This window comes from Phyllobates terribilis, unplaced genomic scaffold (genome assembly GCF_046119375.1).
Source record: "Phyllobates terribilis strain yellow unplaced genomic scaffold, ASM4611937v1 Scaffold_8__6_contigs__length_399053987, whole genome shotgun sequence".
NCBI lineage: Eukaryota > Metazoa > Chordata > Amphibia > Anura > Dendrobatidae > Phyllobates > Phyllobates terribilis.
In genome coordinates, this window is record NW_027362768.1 from 347,970,581 (window position 1) to 347,987,045 (window position 16,465).

The following is a 16,465-nucleotide window of genomic DNA, read 5'->3' on the forward strand; positions in this document are numbered from 1 at the left end:
CAATGGAACGCTGGCTGCGCGTGTCATAATAGGCTCTGAGCCTTTATATACCTGCGCACAGCAGCAGCCACCTTCAGTCTGCTGCTGGACAGCCAGCAGCAGCAGCAGCAGCAGGAGAGGTAATTAATCAAAAACCCTCCTGCTAAGGGTAGACAGCTGCTCGTTCCACCCCCCCCCCCGCCTTAATTGGTTCTCCTCCCTTCCAACGGTGTTGAGGCGGGTGGGAACAGCCGGGGGTTGAGGGTACTGTGCTAAAAGAGGTGGAGTTATGCAGATCTAAAACGCGTGGATTGCAGCAGCAGCAAGCCGAAAAGTGCAGGCATGTGAGGGATCTAGAGGTTGACAGCATGTCTTCTTAACGGGAGTCCAGGTGGCCATCTCCACAAATGGACTTTTCAGAATCCTTGGGTGGCACCGTAGTCGGAAACCAATTCTGGTTATCGCTTCTCGGCCTTTTGGCTAAGATCAAGTGTAGTATCTGTTCTTATCAGTTTAATATCTGATACGTCCCCTATCTGGGGACCATATATTGAATGGATTTTTAGAACAGGGAGATGGAAAAAGAGCTTGCTCTGTCCACTCCACACATTGACCTGGTATTGCAGTATCTCCAGGACCGGTGCACCCCTTCTTTAATGCAGTTTCTAAAATCAGAAAGAATTGAATTCAATGCTTTTTGTTCATTTGGCTTGTTTGTCGGATTTTGGGATGGACTCTTTGGCTTTGCTTTTCTTCTCCTCATTGGATTTTTCATGTTAAAAGTTGCAGAAGCCAGATGACAAGCTCATTTTGGTTCAACTTCAGCAACTGTGCATTGCATTGCCATGTAATGTAATGCAATGCTATCTATCTAGCTCTCCCTCTATACTTCCTTTTGGATAAACAGACATATTAGGCAAGCATTTTGGAGCTTTCACCTAAATAACTACAGGTGGTGAGATAAGCTGCACAATATAATTGACCTTTCAGTATATTGTTGCACACACACCATCTATTTAGCAAATGCCCTTGTTATCAACAGCAGCCTTTTAAACTCACCTGAGCTAACAGGTATGTGAGCTGGTTACTCTGCTGCACTTAAAATTTCTTTTTTGGTTTGCTACAATGCCTTTTCTGAAACGTTGTCTCCCTCTGCTGGAACACTGACTTCTTTCATTTAATGCCTGCAGACTATAAAAGAGAAACCAACCCAAAAAGTTTGGTTGATTAGTCTGTGGCATTCTTTTAAACTGTTGCTTATGGCGGTCTCTGTGAGCTTCTCAGTGACATTCAGCCATCCAGGTATCCCGCCTGCAGTAGACGGAATGTGGCAATGGAACGCTGGCTGCGCGTGTCATAATAGGCTCTGAGCCTTTATATACCTGCGCACAGCAGCAGCCACCTTCAGTCTGCTGCTGGACAGCCAGCAGCAGTAGCAGCAGGAGAGGTAATTAATCAGCAACCCTCCTGCTAAGGGTAGACAGCTGCTCGTTCCACCCCCCCCCCGCCTTAATTGGTTCTCCTCCCTTCCAACGGTGTTGAGGCGGGTGGGAACAGCCGGGGGTTGAGGGTACTGTGCTAAAAGAGGTGGAGTTATGCAGATCTAAAACGCGTGGATTGCAGCAGCAGCAAGCCGAAAAGTGCAGGCATGTGAGGGATCTAGAGGTTGACAGCATGTCTTCTTAACGGGAGTCCAGGTGGCCATCTCCACAAATGGACTTTTCAGAATCCTTGGGTGGCACCGTAGTCGGAAACCAATTCTGGTTATCGCTTCTCGGCCTTTTGGCTAAGATCAAGTGTAGTATCTGTTCTTATCAGTTTAATATCTGATACGTCCCCTATCTGGGGACCATATATTAAATGGATTTTTAGAACAGGGAGATGGAAAAAGAGCTTGCTCTGTCCACTCCACGCATTGACCTGGTATTGCAGTATCTCCAGGACCGGTGCACCCCTTCTTTAATGCAGTTTCTAAAATCAGAAAGAATTTAATTCAATGCATTTTGTTCATTTGGCTTGTTTGTCGGATTTTGGGATGGACTCTTTGGCTTTGCTTTTCTTCTCCTCATTGGATTTTTCATGTTAAAAGTTGCAGAAGCCAGATGACAAGCTCATTTTGGTTCAACTTCAGCAACTGTGCATTGCATTGCCATGTAATGTAATGCAATGCTATCTATCTAGCTCTCCCTCTATACTTCCTTTTGGATAAACAGACATATTAGGCAAGCATTTTGGAGCTTTCACCTAAATAACTACAGGTGGTGAGATAAGCTGCACAATATAATTGACCTTTCAGTATATTGTTGCACACACACCATCTATTTAGCAAATGCCCTTGTTATCAACAGCAGCCTTTTAAACTCACCTGAGCTAACAGGTATGTGAGCTGGTTACTCTGCTGCGCTTAAAATTTCTTTTTTGGTTTGCTACAATGCCTTTTCTGAAACGTTGTCTCCCTCTGCTGGAACACTGACTTCTTTCATTTAATGCCTGCAGACTATAAAAGAGAAACCAACCCAAAAAGTTTGGTTGATTAGTCTGTGGCATTCTTTTAAACTGTTGCTTATGGCGGTCTCTGTGAGCTTCTCAGTGACATTCAGCCATCCAGGTATCCCGCCTGCAGTAGACGGAATGTGGCAATGGAACGCTGGCTGCGCGTGTCATAATAGGCTCTGAGCCTTTATATACCTGCGCACAGCAGCAGCCACCTTCAGTCTGCTGCTGGACAGCCAGCAGCAGCAGCAGCAGGAGAGGTAATTAATCAGCAACCCTCCTGCTAAGGGTAGACAGCTGCTCGTTCCACCCCCCCCCCGCCTTAATTGGTTCTCCTCCCTTCCAACGGTGTTGAGGCGGGTGGGAACAGCCGGGGGTTGAGGGTACTGTGCTAAAAGAGGTGGAGTTATGCAGATCTAAAACGCGTGGATTGCAGCAGCAGCAAGCCGAAAAGTGCAGGCATGTGAGGGATCTAGAGGTTGACAGCATGTCTTCTTAACGGGAGTCCAGGTGGCCATCTCCACAAATGGACTTTTCAGAATCCTTGGGTGGCACCGTAGTCGGAAACCAATTCTGGTTATCGCTTCTCGGCCTTTTGGCTAAGATCAAGTGTAGTATCTGTTCTTATCAGTTTAATATCTGATACGTCCCCTATCTGGGGACCATATATTAAATGGATTTTTAGAACAGGGAGATGGAAAAAGAGCTTGCTCTGTCCACTCCACGCATTGACCTGGTATTGCAGTATCTCCAGGACCGGTGCACCCCTTCTTTAATGCAGTTTCTAAAATCAGAAAGAATTGAATTCAATGCTTTTTGTTCATTTGGCTTGTTTGTCGGATTTTGGGATGGACTCTTTGGCTTTGCTTTTCTTCTCCTCATTGGATTTTTCATGTTAAAAGTTGCAGAAGCCAGATGACAAGCTCATTTTGGTTCAACTTCAGCAACTGTGCATTGCATTGCCATGTAATGTAATGCAATGCTATCTATCTAGCTCTCCCTCTATACTTCCTTTTGGATAACAGACATATTAGGCAAGCATTTTGGAGCTTTCACCTAAATAACTACAGGTGGTGAGATAAGCTGCACAATATAATTGACCTTTCAGTATATTGTTGCACACACACCATCTATTTAGCAAATGCCCTTGTTATCAACAGCAGCCTTTTAAACTCACCTGAGCTAACAGGTATGTGAGCTGGTTACTCTGCTGCGCTTAAAATTTCTTTTTTGGTTTGCTACAATGCCTTTTCTGAAACGTTGTCTCCCTCTGCTGGAACACTGACTTCTTTCATTTAATGCCTGCAGACTATAAAAGAGAAACCAACCCAAAAAGTTTGGTTGATTAGTCTGTGGCATTCTTTTAAACTGTTGCTTATGGCGGTCTCTGTGAGCTTCTCAGTGACATTCAGCCATCCAGGTATCCCGCCTGCAGTAGACGGAATGTGGCAATGGAACGCTGGCTGCGCGTGTCATAATAGGCTCTGAGCCTTTATATACCTGCGCACAGCAGCAGCCACCTTCAGTCTGCTGCTGGACAGCCAGCAGCAGCAGCAGCAGGAGAGGTAATTAATCAGCAACCCTCCTGCTAAGGGTAGACAGCTGCTCGTTCCACCCCCCCCCCCGCCTTAATTGGTTCTCCTCCCTTCCAACGGTGTTGAGGCGGGTGGGAACAGCCGGGGGTTGAGGGTACTGTGCTAAAAGAGGTGGAGTTATGCAGATCTAAAACGCGTGGATTGCAGCAGCAGCAAGCCGAAAAGTGCAGGCATGTGAGGGATCTAGAGGTTGACAGCATGTCTTCTTAACGGGAGTCCAGGTGGCCATCTCCACAAATGGACTTTTCAGAATCCTTGGGTGGCACCGTAGTCGGAAACCAATTCTGGTTATCGCTTCTCGGCCTTTTGGCTAAGATCAAGTGTAGTATCTGTTCTTATCAGTTTAATATCTGATACGTCCCCTATCTGGGGACCATATATTAAATGGATTTTTAGAACAGGGAGATGGAAAAAGAGCTTGCTCTGTCCACTCCACGCATTGACGTGGTATTGCAGTATCTCCAGGACCGGTGCACCCCTTCTTTAATGCAGTTTCTAAAATCAGAAAGAATTGAATTCAATGCTTTTTGTTCATTTGGCTTGTTTGTCGGATTTTGGGATGGACTCTTTGGCTTTGCTTTTCTTCTCCTCATTGGATTTTTCATGTTAAAAGTTGCAGAAGCCAGATGACAAGCTCATTTTGGTTCAACTTCAGCAACTGTGCATTGCATTGCCATGTAATGTAATGCAATGCTATCTATCTAGCTCTCCCTCTATACTTCCTTTTGGATAAACAGACATATTAGGCAAGCATTTTGGAGCTTTCACCTAAATAACTACAGGTGGTGAGATAAGCTGCACAATATAATTGACCTTTCAGTATATTGTTGCACACACACCATCTATTTAGCAAATGCCCTTGTTATCAACAGCAGCCTTTTAAACTCACCTGAGCTAACAGGTATGTGAGCTGGTTACTCTGCTGCGCTTAAAATTTCTTTTTTGGTTTGCTACAATGCCTTTTCTGAAACGTTGTCTCCCTCTGCTGGAACACTGACTTCTTTCATTTAATGCCTGCAGACTATAAAAGAGAAACCAACCCAAAAAGTTTGGTTGATTAGTCTGTGGCATTCTTTTAAACTGTTGCTTATGGCGGTCTCTGTGAGCTTCTCAGTGACATTCAGCCATCCAGGTATCCCGCCTGCAGTAGACGGAATGTGGCAATGGAACGCTGGCTGCGCGTGTCATAATAGGCTCTGAGCCTTTATATACCTGCGCACAGCAGCAGCCACCTTCAGTCTGCTGCTGGACAGCCAGCAGCAGCAGCAGCAGGAGAGGTAATTAATCAGCAACCCTCCTGCTAAGGGTAGACAGCTGCTCGTTCCACCCCCCCCCCGCCTTAATTGGTTCTCCTCCCTTCCAACGGTGTTGAGGCGGGTGGGAACAGCCGGGGGTTGAGGGTACTGTGCTAAAAGAGGTGGAGTTATGCAGATCTAAAACGCGTGGATTGCAGCAGCAGCAAGCCGAAAAGTGCAGGCATGTGAGGGATCTAGAGGTTGACAGCATGTCTTCTTAACGGGAGTCCAGGTGGCCATCTCCACAAATGGACTTTTCAGAATCCTTGGGTGGCACCGTAGTCGGAAAACCAATTCTGGTTATCGCTTCTCGGCCTTTTGGCTAAGATCAAGTGTAGTATCTGTTCTTATCAGTTTAATATCTGATACGTCCCCTATCTGGGGACCATATATTAAATGGATTTTTAGAACAGGGAGATGGAAAAAGAGCTTGCTCTGTCCACTCCACGCATTGACCTGGTATTGCAGTATCTCCAGGACCGGTGCACCCCTTCTTTAATGCAGTTTCTAAAATCAGAAAGAATTGAATTCAATGCTTTTTGTTCATTTGGCTTGTTTGTCGGATTTTGGGATGGACTCTTTGGCTTTGCTTTTCTTCTCCTCATTGGATTTTTCATGTTAAAAGTTGCAGAAGCCAGATGACAAGCTCATTTTGGTTCAACTTCAGCAACTGTGCATTGCATTGCCATGTAATGTAATGCAATGCTATCTATCTAGCTCTCCCTCTATACTTCCTTTTGGATAAACAGACATATTAGGCAAGCATTTTGGAGCTTTCACCTAAATAACTACAGGTGGTGAGATAAGCTGCACAATATAATTGACCTTTCAGTATATTGTTGCACACACACCATTGTTAATGAGTTAAATCTGTGCAGATCTAAGCAGATACGTCCCTATATATTGAGACTTCGTTAAGGGGCAGCATTTATGCGGGGGCATTTATGCATATAGCATTTATGCATACTTTATCGAAGTGCCATAATTTAGCAAAGTGCCCTGGCAGTTAGAAAATGGCAGTTGGACAGGGCAGGAGACAGGTAAGACATGCAAGACAAACCAACAAACTTGCTTACAGATCATCTTTTTGGCAAACAGTATTCACCATTTGTATCTGTGCCATTTATTTTCTGGTTGCTACAATCATCCACATTCACCGTTCTCCCACAAATGCGGCACACTTCATCCATATTAATCCCTCACTCCTCTCTTCTCCTATGTACAGTTGTCATGCTCTCTTCACAATGTTATACCACGCAGATCCATTCATTCCCACCATACAACGCAGGAAACGCTCTCACAAATCACTCAATCATCTGCTCACTCTCTGTATCTTCCTTCTATTAGTCGCAGGTGATTTTTCTCCCAACCCAGGACCCTCCAGTAATAATAACACTAACTCTTTCCCTGTTACATTCAGAAACCCTGCTAATCTCATTAATATTCCCTGCATATCTTCTGTCTCATTCAACTGTGCCCTTTGGAATGCGCGCTCAGCTTGTAATAAACTCTCTTACATCCATGACTTTTTCCTCTCTAATTCCCTCAACCTTCTGGCTCTCACTGAAACCTGGATCCAGCAGTCGGACACCACCGCCGCTGCAGCTCTCTCCTATGGTGGCCTACATTTCTCTCATACCCCGCGACCTGACAACAGATCAGGTGGAGGTGTTGGTCTGCTTCTTTCAACAAAATGTACTTTTCAGGTTATCCCCCCTGTACCCTCCCTTATCTTCCCGTCCTTTGAGGCCCACACAGTCAGACTCTACCGGCCCTTCTCCCTGCGAGTGGCGGTTGTCTATCGCCCCCCAGGTCCCCCCCGTCAATTCCTGGATCACTTTGCTGCCTGGCTTACAAATTTTCTATCCTGCGACATTCCCACGATAATCATGGGAGACTTTAACGTCCCAATTGGCGATCCTCTTTCCCCATCTGCCACGCATCTTTTATCATTAACCTCCTCCTTCGGCCTTTCACAGCTTGCTAATTCTCCTACACATGAGGACGGGAACACATTGGACCTGATCTTCTCCCGGCTTTGCTCAGTACATGACTTTACTAACTCTCCCCTTCCACTCTCTGACCATAATCTTCTTTCATTCTCTGTCAAGAACTGTGACTCTGCTCAAGACACTCCCACCGTCCACACTTATAGAAATTTACGCGCCATTAACACCCAGAAATTTATAAAAAGGTTGCAATCATCATTGGCCCCAATCTCCTCCCTCTCATGTCCCGACTCTGCATTGAAGCATTATAACAAAATAATGCTATGCGCCCTGGATGAAGCCGCACCTACTACACAAAGAACAATTCGGCATAGACGGCGACAACCCTGGCACACGCCTCAAACACGTCTTCTCCAGAGGTACTCCAGGTGCGCTGAACGGCTGTGGAGAAAATCAAATCTGCCCGAAGATTTCCTCCACTATAAATTTATGCTGAAAACATATAACTCTGCCCTTCACCTCTCCAAACAAACCTACTTTAACAACCTCATCATCTCACTTTCCAATAATCCTAAACGACTCTTTGACACGTTTCATTCTCTCCTCAATCAAACAGCACAGGCCCCGACCACCGACCTCAGCGCTGACGATCTGGCTAACTATTTCAAAGAAAAAATTGACCATATCCAACAGGAAATTTTCTCCCAATCCCCAAATGTTATGCATGCTCCCCCCCGCCACATTGTATCTTGCTCATTTTCTGACTTCGAACCAGTCACGGAAGATGAAGTGATCAGGCTCCTTGCATCTTCTCGCCCTACCACCTGCACCAGCGACCCTATTCCCTCACATCTCCTTCAGTCCCTTGCTCCAGCTGTCACCTCTCACCTAACTAAAATTTTCAACCTTTCCCTCTCATCTGGTATCTTTCCCTCTTCTTTTAAACACGCCAGCATACAACCATTACTTAAAAAACCATCCCTCGACCAGAACTGCACGGCCAACTACAGACCTGTTTCCAATCTTCCCTTTATCTCTAAACTCCTGGAACGCCTGGTCCACTCCCGTCTAATTCGCTATCTCTCAGACAACTCTCTTCTTGACCCTTTACAATCTGGTTTCCGCTCTTTACATTCTACTGAAACTGCCCTCACTAAAGTCTCTAATGATCTACTAACAGCTAAATCTAATGGTCACTACTCCCTGCTGATTCTCCTGGATCTCTCTGCAGCATTCGACACTGTGGATCATCAGCTCCTCCTCACTATGCTCCGCACTATTGGCCTCAAGGACACGGTTCTCTCCTGGTTCTCCTCTTATCTCTCTGACCGCTCCTTCTCTGTGTCTTTTGCCGGCTCCTCCTCCTCCCTACTTCCTCTTACTGTCGGGGTTCCTCAAGGATCAGTCCTAGGCCCCCTTCTTTTCTCCTTATACACCGCTCCTATTGGACAAACAATCAGTAGATTCGGTTTTCAGTACCATCTCTATGCTGATGACACCCAATTATACACCTCTGCTCCGGACATCACCCCTGCATTACTACAAAAGACCAGTGATTGTCTTTCTGCTGTGTCTAACATTATGTCCTCCCTCTACCTAAAACTGAATCTGTCAAAAACTGAACTACTCGTCTTTCCTCCCTCCATTAATCTACCTGTGCCCGATATTGCCATCTCCGTTTGTGGCTCAACCATTACTCCCCAGCTACAAGCCCGCTGTCTTGGGGTCATTTTTGATTCAGATCTTTCTTTCACTCCTCACATCAAATCACTCGCTCGTTCATGTCATCTACACCTCAAAAACATCTCAAGAATCAGGACTTTTCTCACCTTTGACTCGGCAAAAACTCTTACTGTCGCTCTTATTCATTCTCGTCTTGACTATTGCAATGCTCTACTAATCGGTCTCCCTCTTACTAAACTCTCCCCTCTCCAATCCGTCCTGAACGCAGCAGCCAGGATCATATTCCTCGCCAACCGCTACACCGATGCCTCTTCCCTGTGCCAGTCATTGCATTGGTTGCCCATCCAATATAGAGTTCGTTTTAAACTTATCACGCTTACCCACAAAGCGCTCCATGCTTCAGTACCCCCCTACATCTCCTCCCTTGTCTCAGTCTACCACCCTACACGTGCCCTCCGTTCTGCAAATGACTTGAAACTAAAATCCTCCATAATCCGAACTTCCCACTCCCGTCTCCAAGATTTCTCGCGTGCTGCGTCAATTCTCTGGAATGTACTACCCAGGACAGTTCGATTAATTCCCAATACCCACAGTTTCAAGCGAACCCTAAAAACACATTTCTTTAGACTGGCGTATCACCTAAACACACTCTGTCCATCCCAGCTTTCCCCCATATTAAAATCTTCTTCAACTTCGGGTTCAAACCAACCATGCACATAAAAGCCTCTGTCAGGACTGCACACATACTGGCAGGCGACCAGTCCATGTATTATTATTTATCCTATTCAGTATATCAAAGCTGTATTATACAATATATGTACTTTTTACCTTTTGTGTCTCCCCCACTTCCTCATAGACTGTAAGCTTGCGAGCAGGGCCCTCACTCCGTTCGATATGAGATATGCTTATTCTGTATTGTCTGTATAAGTCCCCCCTAAAATTTGTAAAGTGCTGCGGAATATGTTGGCGCTATAAAAAATAAACTATTATTATTATTATCTATTTAGCAAATGCCCTTGTTATCAACAGCAGCCTTTTAAACTCACCTGAGCTAACAGGTATGTGAGCTGGTTACTCTGCTGCGCTTAAAATTTCTTTTTTGGTTTGCTACAATGCCTTTTCTGAAACGTTGTCTCCCTCTGCTGGAACACTGACTTCTTTCATTTAATGCCTGCAGACTATAAAAGAGAAACCAACCAAAAAAGTTTGGTTGATTAGTCTGTGGCATTCTTTTAAACTGTTGCTTATGGCGGTCTCTGTGAGCTTCTCAGTGACATTCAGCCAGCCAGGTATCCTGCCTGCAGTAGATGGAATGTGGCAATGGAACGCTGGCTGCGCGTGTCATAATAGGCTCTGAGCCTTTATATACCTGCGCACAGCAGCAGCCACCTTCAGTCTGCTGCTGGACAGCCAGCAGCAGCAGCAGCAGGAGAGGTAATTAATCAGCAACCCTCCTGCTAAGGGTAGACAGCTGCTCGTTCCACCCCCCCCCCGCCTTAATTGGTTCTCCTCCCTTCCAACGGTGTTGAGGCGGGTGGGAACAGCCGGGGGTTGAGGGTACTGTGCTAAAAGAGGTGGAGTTATGCAGATCTAAAACGCGTGGATTGCAGCAGCAGCAAGCCGAAAAGTGCAGGCATGTGAGGGATCTAGAGGTTGACAGCATGTCTTCTTAACGGGAGTCCAGGTGGCCATCTCCACAAATGGACTTTTCAGAATCCTTGGGTGGCACCGTAGTCGGAAACCAATTCTGGTTATCGCTTCTCGGCCTTTTGGCTAAGATCCAGTGTAGTATCTGTTCTTATCAGTTTAATATCTGATACGTCCCCTATCTGGGGACCATATATTAAATGGATTTTTAGAACAGGGAGATGGAAAAAGAGCTTGCTCTGTCCACTCCACGCATTGACCTGGTATTGCAGTATCTCCAGGACCGGTGCACCCCTTCTTTAATGCAGTTTCTAAAATCAGAAAGAATTGAATTCAATGCTTTTTGTTCATTTGGCTTGTTTGTCGGATTTTGGGATGGACTCTTTGGCTTTGCTTTTCTTCTCCTCATTGGATTTTTCATGTTAAAAGTTGCAGAAGCCAGATGACAAGCTCATTTTGGTTCAACTTCAGCAACTGTGCATTGCATTGCCATGTAATGTAATGCAATGCTATCTATCTAGCTCTCCCTCTATACTTCCTTTTGGATAAACAGACATATTAGGCAAGCATTTTGGAGCTTTCACCTAAATAACTACAGGTGGTGAGATAAGCTGCACAATATAATTGACCTTTCAGTATATTGTTGCACACACACCATCTATTTAGCAAATGCCCTTGTTATCAACAGCAGCCTTTTAAACTCACCTGAGCTAACAGGTATGTGAGCTGGTTACTCTGCTGCGCTTAAAATTTCTTTTTTGGTTTGCTACAATGCCTTTTCTGAAACGTTGTCTCCCTCTGCTGGAACACTGACTTCTTTCATTTAATGCCTGCAGACTATAAAAGAGAAACCAACCAAAAAAGTTTGGTTGATTAGTCTGTGGCATTCTTTTAAACTGTTGCTTATGGCGGTCTCTGTGAGCTTCTCAGTGACATTCAGCCATCCAGGTATCCCGCCTGCAGTAGACGGAATGTGGCAATGGAACGCTGGCTGCGCGTGTCATAATAGGCTCTGAGCCTTTATATACCTGCGCACAGCAGCAGCCACCTTCAGTCTGCTGCTGGACAGCCAGCAGCAGCAGCAGAAGGATAGGTAATTAATCAGCAACCCTCCTGCTAAGGGTAGACAGCTGCTCGTTCCACCCCCCCCCCCGCCTTAATTGGTTCTCCTCCCTTCCAACGGTGTTGAGGCGGGTGGGAACAGCCGGGGGTTGAGGGTACTGTGCTAAAAGAGGTGGAGTTATGCAGATCTAAAACGCGTGGATTGCAGCAGCAGCAAGCCGAAAAGTGCAGGCATGTGAGGGATCTAGAGGTTGACAGCATGTCTTCTTAACGGGAGTCCAGGTGGCCATCTCCACAAATGGACTTTTCAGAATCCTTGGGTGGCACCGTAGTCGGAAACCAATTCTGGTTATCGCTTCTCGGCCTTTTGGCTAAGATCAAGTGTAGTATCTGTTCTTATCAGTTTAATATCTGATACGTCCCCTATCTGGGGACCATATATTAAATGGATTTTTAGAACAGGGAGATGGAAAAAGAGCTTGCTCTGTCCACTCCACGCATTGACCTGGTATTGCAGTATCTCCAGGACCGGTGCACCCCTTCTTTAATGCAGTTTCTAAAATCAGAAAGAATTGAATTCAATGCTTTTTGTTCATTTGGCTTGTTTGTCGGATTTTGGGATGGACTCTTTGGCTTTGCTTTTCTTCTCCTCATTGGATTTTTCATGTTAAAAGTTGCAGAAGCCAGATGACAAGCTCATTTTGGTTCAACTTCAGCAACTGTGCATTGCATTGCCATGTAATGTAATGCAATGCTATCTATCTAGCTCTCCCTCTATACTTCCTTTTGGATAAACAGACATATTAGGCAAGCATTTTGGAGCTTTCACCTAAATAACTACAGGTGGTGAGATAAGCTGCACAATATAATTGACCTTTCAGTATATTGTTGCACACACACCATCTATTTAGCAAATGCCCTTGTTATCAACAGCAGCCTTTTAAACTCACCTGAGCTAACAGGTATGTGAGCTGGTTACTCTGCTGCGCTTAAAATTTCTTTTTTGGTTTGCTACAAGGCCTTTTCTGAAACGTTGTCTCCCTCTGCTGGAACACTGACTTCCTTCATTTAATGCCTGCAGACTATAAAAGAGAAACCAACCCAAAAAGTTTGGTTGATTAGTCTGTGGCATTCTTTTAAACTGTTGCTTATGGCGGTCTCTGTGAGCTTCTCAGTGACATTCAGCCATCCAGGTATCCCGCCTGCAGTAGACGGAATGTGGCAATGGAACGCTGGCTGCGCGTGTCATAATAGGCTCTGAGCCTTTATATACCTGCGCACAGCAGCAGCCACCTTCAGTCTGCTGCTGGACAGCCAGCAGCAGCAGCAGGAGAGGTAATTAATCAGCAACCCTCCTGCTAAGGGTAGACAGCTGCTCGTTCCACCCCCCCCCCGCCTTAATTGGTTCTCCTCCCTTCCAACGGTGTTGAGGCGGGTGGGAACAGCCGGGGGTTGAGGGTACTGTGCTAAAAGAGGTGGAGTTATGCAGATCTAAAACGCGTGGATTGCAGCAGCAGCAAGCCGAAAAGTGCAGGCATGTGAGGGATCTAGAGGTTGACAGCATGTCTTCTTAACGGGAGTCCAGGTGGCCATCTCCACAAATGGACTTTTCAGAATCCTTGGGTGGCACCGTAGTCGGAAACCAATTCTGGTTATCGCTTCTCGGCCTTTTGGCTAAGATCAAGTGTAGTATCTGTTCTTATCAGTTTAATATCTGATACGTCCCCTATCTGGGGACCATATATTAAATGGATTTTTAGAACAGGGAGATGGAAAAAGAGCTTGCTCTGTCCACTCCACGCATTGACCTGGTATTGCAGTATCTCCAGGAACGGTGCACCCCTTCTTTAATGCAGTTTCTAAAATCAGAAAGAATTGAATTCAATGCTTTTTGTTCATTTGGCTTGTTTGTCGGATTTTGGGATGGACTCTTTGGCTTTGCTTTTCTTCTCCTCATTGGATTTTTCATGTTAAAAGTTGCAGAAGCCAGATGACAAGCTCATTTTGGTTCAACTTCAGCAACTGTGCATTGCATTGCCATGTAATGTAATGCAATGCTATCTATCTAGCTCTCCCTCTATACTTCCTTTTGGATAAACAGACATATTAGGCAAGCATTTTGGAGCTTTCACCTAAATAACTACAGGTGGTGAGATAAGCTGCACAATATAATTGACCTTTCAGTATATTGTTGCACACACACCATCTATTTAGCAAATGCCCTTGTTATCAACAGCAGCCTTTTAAACTCACCTGAGCTAACAGGTATGTGAGCTGGTTACTCTGCTGCGCTTAAAATTTCTTTTTTGGTTTGCTACAATGCCTTTTCTGAAACGTTGTCTCCCTCTGCTGGAACACTAACTTCTTTCATTTAATGCCTGCAGACTATAAAAGAGAAACCAACCCAAAAAGTTTGGTTGATTAGTCTGTGGCATTCTTTTAAACTGTTTCTTATGGCGGTCTCTGTGAGCTTCTCAGTGACATTCAGCCATCCAGGTATCCCGCCTGCAGTAGACGGAATGTGGCAATGGAACGCTGGCTGCGCGTGTCATAATAGGCTCTGAGCCTTTATATACCTGCGCACAGCAGCAGCCACCTTCAGTCTGCTGCTGGACAGCCAGCAGCAGCAGCAGCAGGAGAGGTAATTAATCAGCAACCCTCCTGCTAAGGGTAGACAGCTGCTCGTTCCACCCCCACTCCCCCCCCCCCCGCCTTAATTGGTTCTCCTCCCTTCCAACGGTGTTGAGGCGGGTGGGAACAGCCGGGGGTTGAGGGTACTGTGCTAAAAGAGGTGGAGTTATGCAGATCTAAAACGCGTGGATTGCAGCAGCAGCAAGCCGAAAAGTGCAGGCATGTGAGGGATCTAGAGGTTGACAGCATGTCTTCTTAACGGGAGTCCAGGTGGCCATCTCCACAAATGGACTTTTCAGAATCCTTGGGTGGCACCGTAGTCGGAAACCAATTCTGGTTATCGCTTCTCGGCCTTTTGGCTAAGATCAAGTGTAGTATCTGTTCTTATCAGTTTAATATCTGATACGTCCCCTATCTGGGGACCATATATTAAATGGATTTTTAGAACAGGGAGATGGAAAAAGAGCTTGCTCTGTCCACTCCACGCATTGACCTGGTATTGCAGTATCTCCAGGACCGGTGCACCCCTTCTTTAATGCAGTTTCTAAAATCAGAAAGAATTGAATTCAATGCTTTTTGTTCATTTGGCTTGTTTGTCGGATTTTGGGATGGACTCTTTGGCTTTGCTTTTCTTCTCCTCATTGGATTTTTCATGTTAAAAGTTGCAGAAGCCAGATGACAAGCTCATTTTGGTTCAACTTCAGCAACTGTGCATTGCATTGCCATGTAATGTAATGCAATGCTATCTATCTAGCTCTCCCTCTATACTTTCATTTGGATAAACAGACATATTAGGCAAGCATTTTGGAGCTTTCACCTAAATAACTACAGGTGGTGAGATAAGCTGCACAATATAATTGACCTTTCAGTATATTGTTGCACACACACCATCTATTTAGCAAATGCCCTTGTTATCAACAGCAGCCTTTTAAACTCACCTGAGCTAACAGGTATGTGAGCTGGTTACTCTGCTGCGCTTAAAATTTCTTTTTTGGTTTGCTACAATGCCTTTTCTGAAACGTTGTCTCCCTCTGCTGGAACACTGACTTCTTTCATTTAATGCCTGCAGACTATAAAAGAGAAACCAACCCAAAAAGTTTGGTTGATTAGTCTGTGGCATTCTTTTAAACTGTTGCTTATGGCAGTCTCTGTGAGCTTCTCAGTGACATTCAGCCATCCAGGTATCCCGCCTGCAGTAGACGGAATGTGGCAATGGAACGCTGGCTGCGCGTGTCATAATAGGCTCTGAGCCTTTATATACCTGCGCACAGCAGCAGCCACCTTCAGTCTGCTGCTGGACAGCCAGCAGCAGCAGCAGCAGGAGAGGTAATTAATCAGCAACCCTCCTGCTAAGGGTAGACAGCTGCTCGTTCCACCCCCCACCCCCGCCTTAATTGGTTCTCCTCCCTTCCAACGGTGTTGAGGCGGGTGGGAACAGCCGGGGGTTGAGGGTACTGTGCTAAAAGAGGTGGAGTTATGCAGATCTAAAACGCGTGGATTGCAGCAGCAGCAAGCCGAAAAGTGCAGGCATGTGAGGGATCTAGAGGTTGACAGCATGTCTTCTTAACGGGAGTCCAGGTGGCCATCTCCACAAATGGACTTTTCAGAATCCTTGGGTGGCACCGTAGTCGGAAACCAATTCTGGTTATCGCTTCTCGGCCTTTTGGCTAAGATCAAGTGTAGTATCTGTTCTTATCAGTTTAATATCTGATACGTCCCCTATCTGGGGACCATATATTAAATGGATTTTTAGAACAGGGAGATGGAAAAAGAGCTTGCTCTGTCCACTCCACGCATTGACCTGGTATTGCAGTATCTCCAGGACCGGTGCACCCCTTCTTTAATGCAGTTTCTAAAATCAGAAAGAATTGAATTCAATGCTTTTTGTTCATTTGGCTTGTTTGTCGGATTTTGGGATGGACTCTTTGGCTTTGCTTTTCTTCTCCTCATTGGATTTTTCATGTTAAAAGTTGCAGAAGCCAGATGACAAGCTCATTTTGGTTCAACTTCAGCAACTGTGCATTGCATTGCCATGTAATGTAATGCAATGCTATCTATCTAGCTCTCCCTCTATACTTCCTTTTGGATAAACAGACATATTAGGCAAGCATTTTGGAGCTTTCACCTAAAT

At 45.4% G+C, this 16,465-nt stretch overlaps 10 non-coding genes across 10 annotated transcripts; all 10 read left to right on the top strand.

Moving 5' to 3' along the window:
* The first annotated feature begins 439 nt into the window (after positions 1-439).
* Positions 440-630, top strand: LOC141159983 (U2 spliceosomal RNA). Its single transcript, XR_012249975.1, has one exon. It is a non-coding gene; the product is annotated as a U2 spliceosomal RNA (small nuclear RNA).
* A 1,115-nt stretch (positions 631-1,745) lies between these two features.
* Positions 1,746-1,936, top strand: LOC141158805 (U2 spliceosomal RNA). The gene has a single exon (XR_012248827.1). It is a non-coding gene; the product is annotated as a U2 spliceosomal RNA (small nuclear RNA).
* Positions 1,937-3,051: 1,115 nt separating this feature from the next.
* Positions 3,052-3,242, top strand: LOC141158806 (U2 spliceosomal RNA). The gene has a single exon (XR_012248828.1). It is a non-coding gene; the product is annotated as a U2 spliceosomal RNA (small nuclear RNA).
* Positions 3,243-4,357: 1,115 nt separating this feature from the next.
* LOC141159800 (U2 spliceosomal RNA) lies at positions 4,358-4,548 on the top strand. Its single transcript, XR_012249797.1, has one exon. It is a non-coding gene; the product is annotated as a U2 spliceosomal RNA (small nuclear RNA).
* A 1,116-nt stretch (positions 4,549-5,664) lies between these two features.
* LOC141158807 (U2 spliceosomal RNA) lies at positions 5,665-5,855 on the top strand. The gene has a single exon (XR_012248829.1). It is a non-coding gene; the product is annotated as a U2 spliceosomal RNA (small nuclear RNA).
* A 4,892-nt stretch (positions 5,856-10,747) lies between these two features.
* LOC141159728 (U2 spliceosomal RNA) lies at positions 10,748-10,938 on the top strand. Its single transcript, XR_012249728.1, has one exon. It is a non-coding gene; the product is annotated as a U2 spliceosomal RNA (small nuclear RNA).
* A 1,116-nt stretch (positions 10,939-12,054) lies between these two features.
* On the top strand, positions 12,055-12,245 carry LOC141158808 (U2 spliceosomal RNA). Its single transcript, XR_012248830.1, has one exon. It is a non-coding gene; the product is annotated as a U2 spliceosomal RNA (small nuclear RNA).
* Positions 12,246-13,357: 1,112 nt separating this feature from the next.
* On the top strand, positions 13,358-13,548 carry LOC141160240 (U2 spliceosomal RNA). The gene has a single exon (XR_012250192.1). It is a non-coding gene; the product is annotated as a U2 spliceosomal RNA (small nuclear RNA).
* Positions 13,549-14,673: 1,125 nt separating this feature from the next.
* LOC141158809 (U2 spliceosomal RNA) lies at positions 14,674-14,864 on the top strand. Its single transcript, XR_012248831.1, has one exon. It is a non-coding gene; the product is annotated as a U2 spliceosomal RNA (small nuclear RNA).
* Positions 14,865-15,981: 1,117 nt separating this feature from the next.
* On the top strand, positions 15,982-16,172 carry LOC141158810 (U2 spliceosomal RNA). Its single transcript, XR_012248832.1, has one exon. It is a non-coding gene; the product is annotated as a U2 spliceosomal RNA (small nuclear RNA).
* The last annotated feature ends 293 nt before the right edge of the window (positions 16,173-16,465 follow it).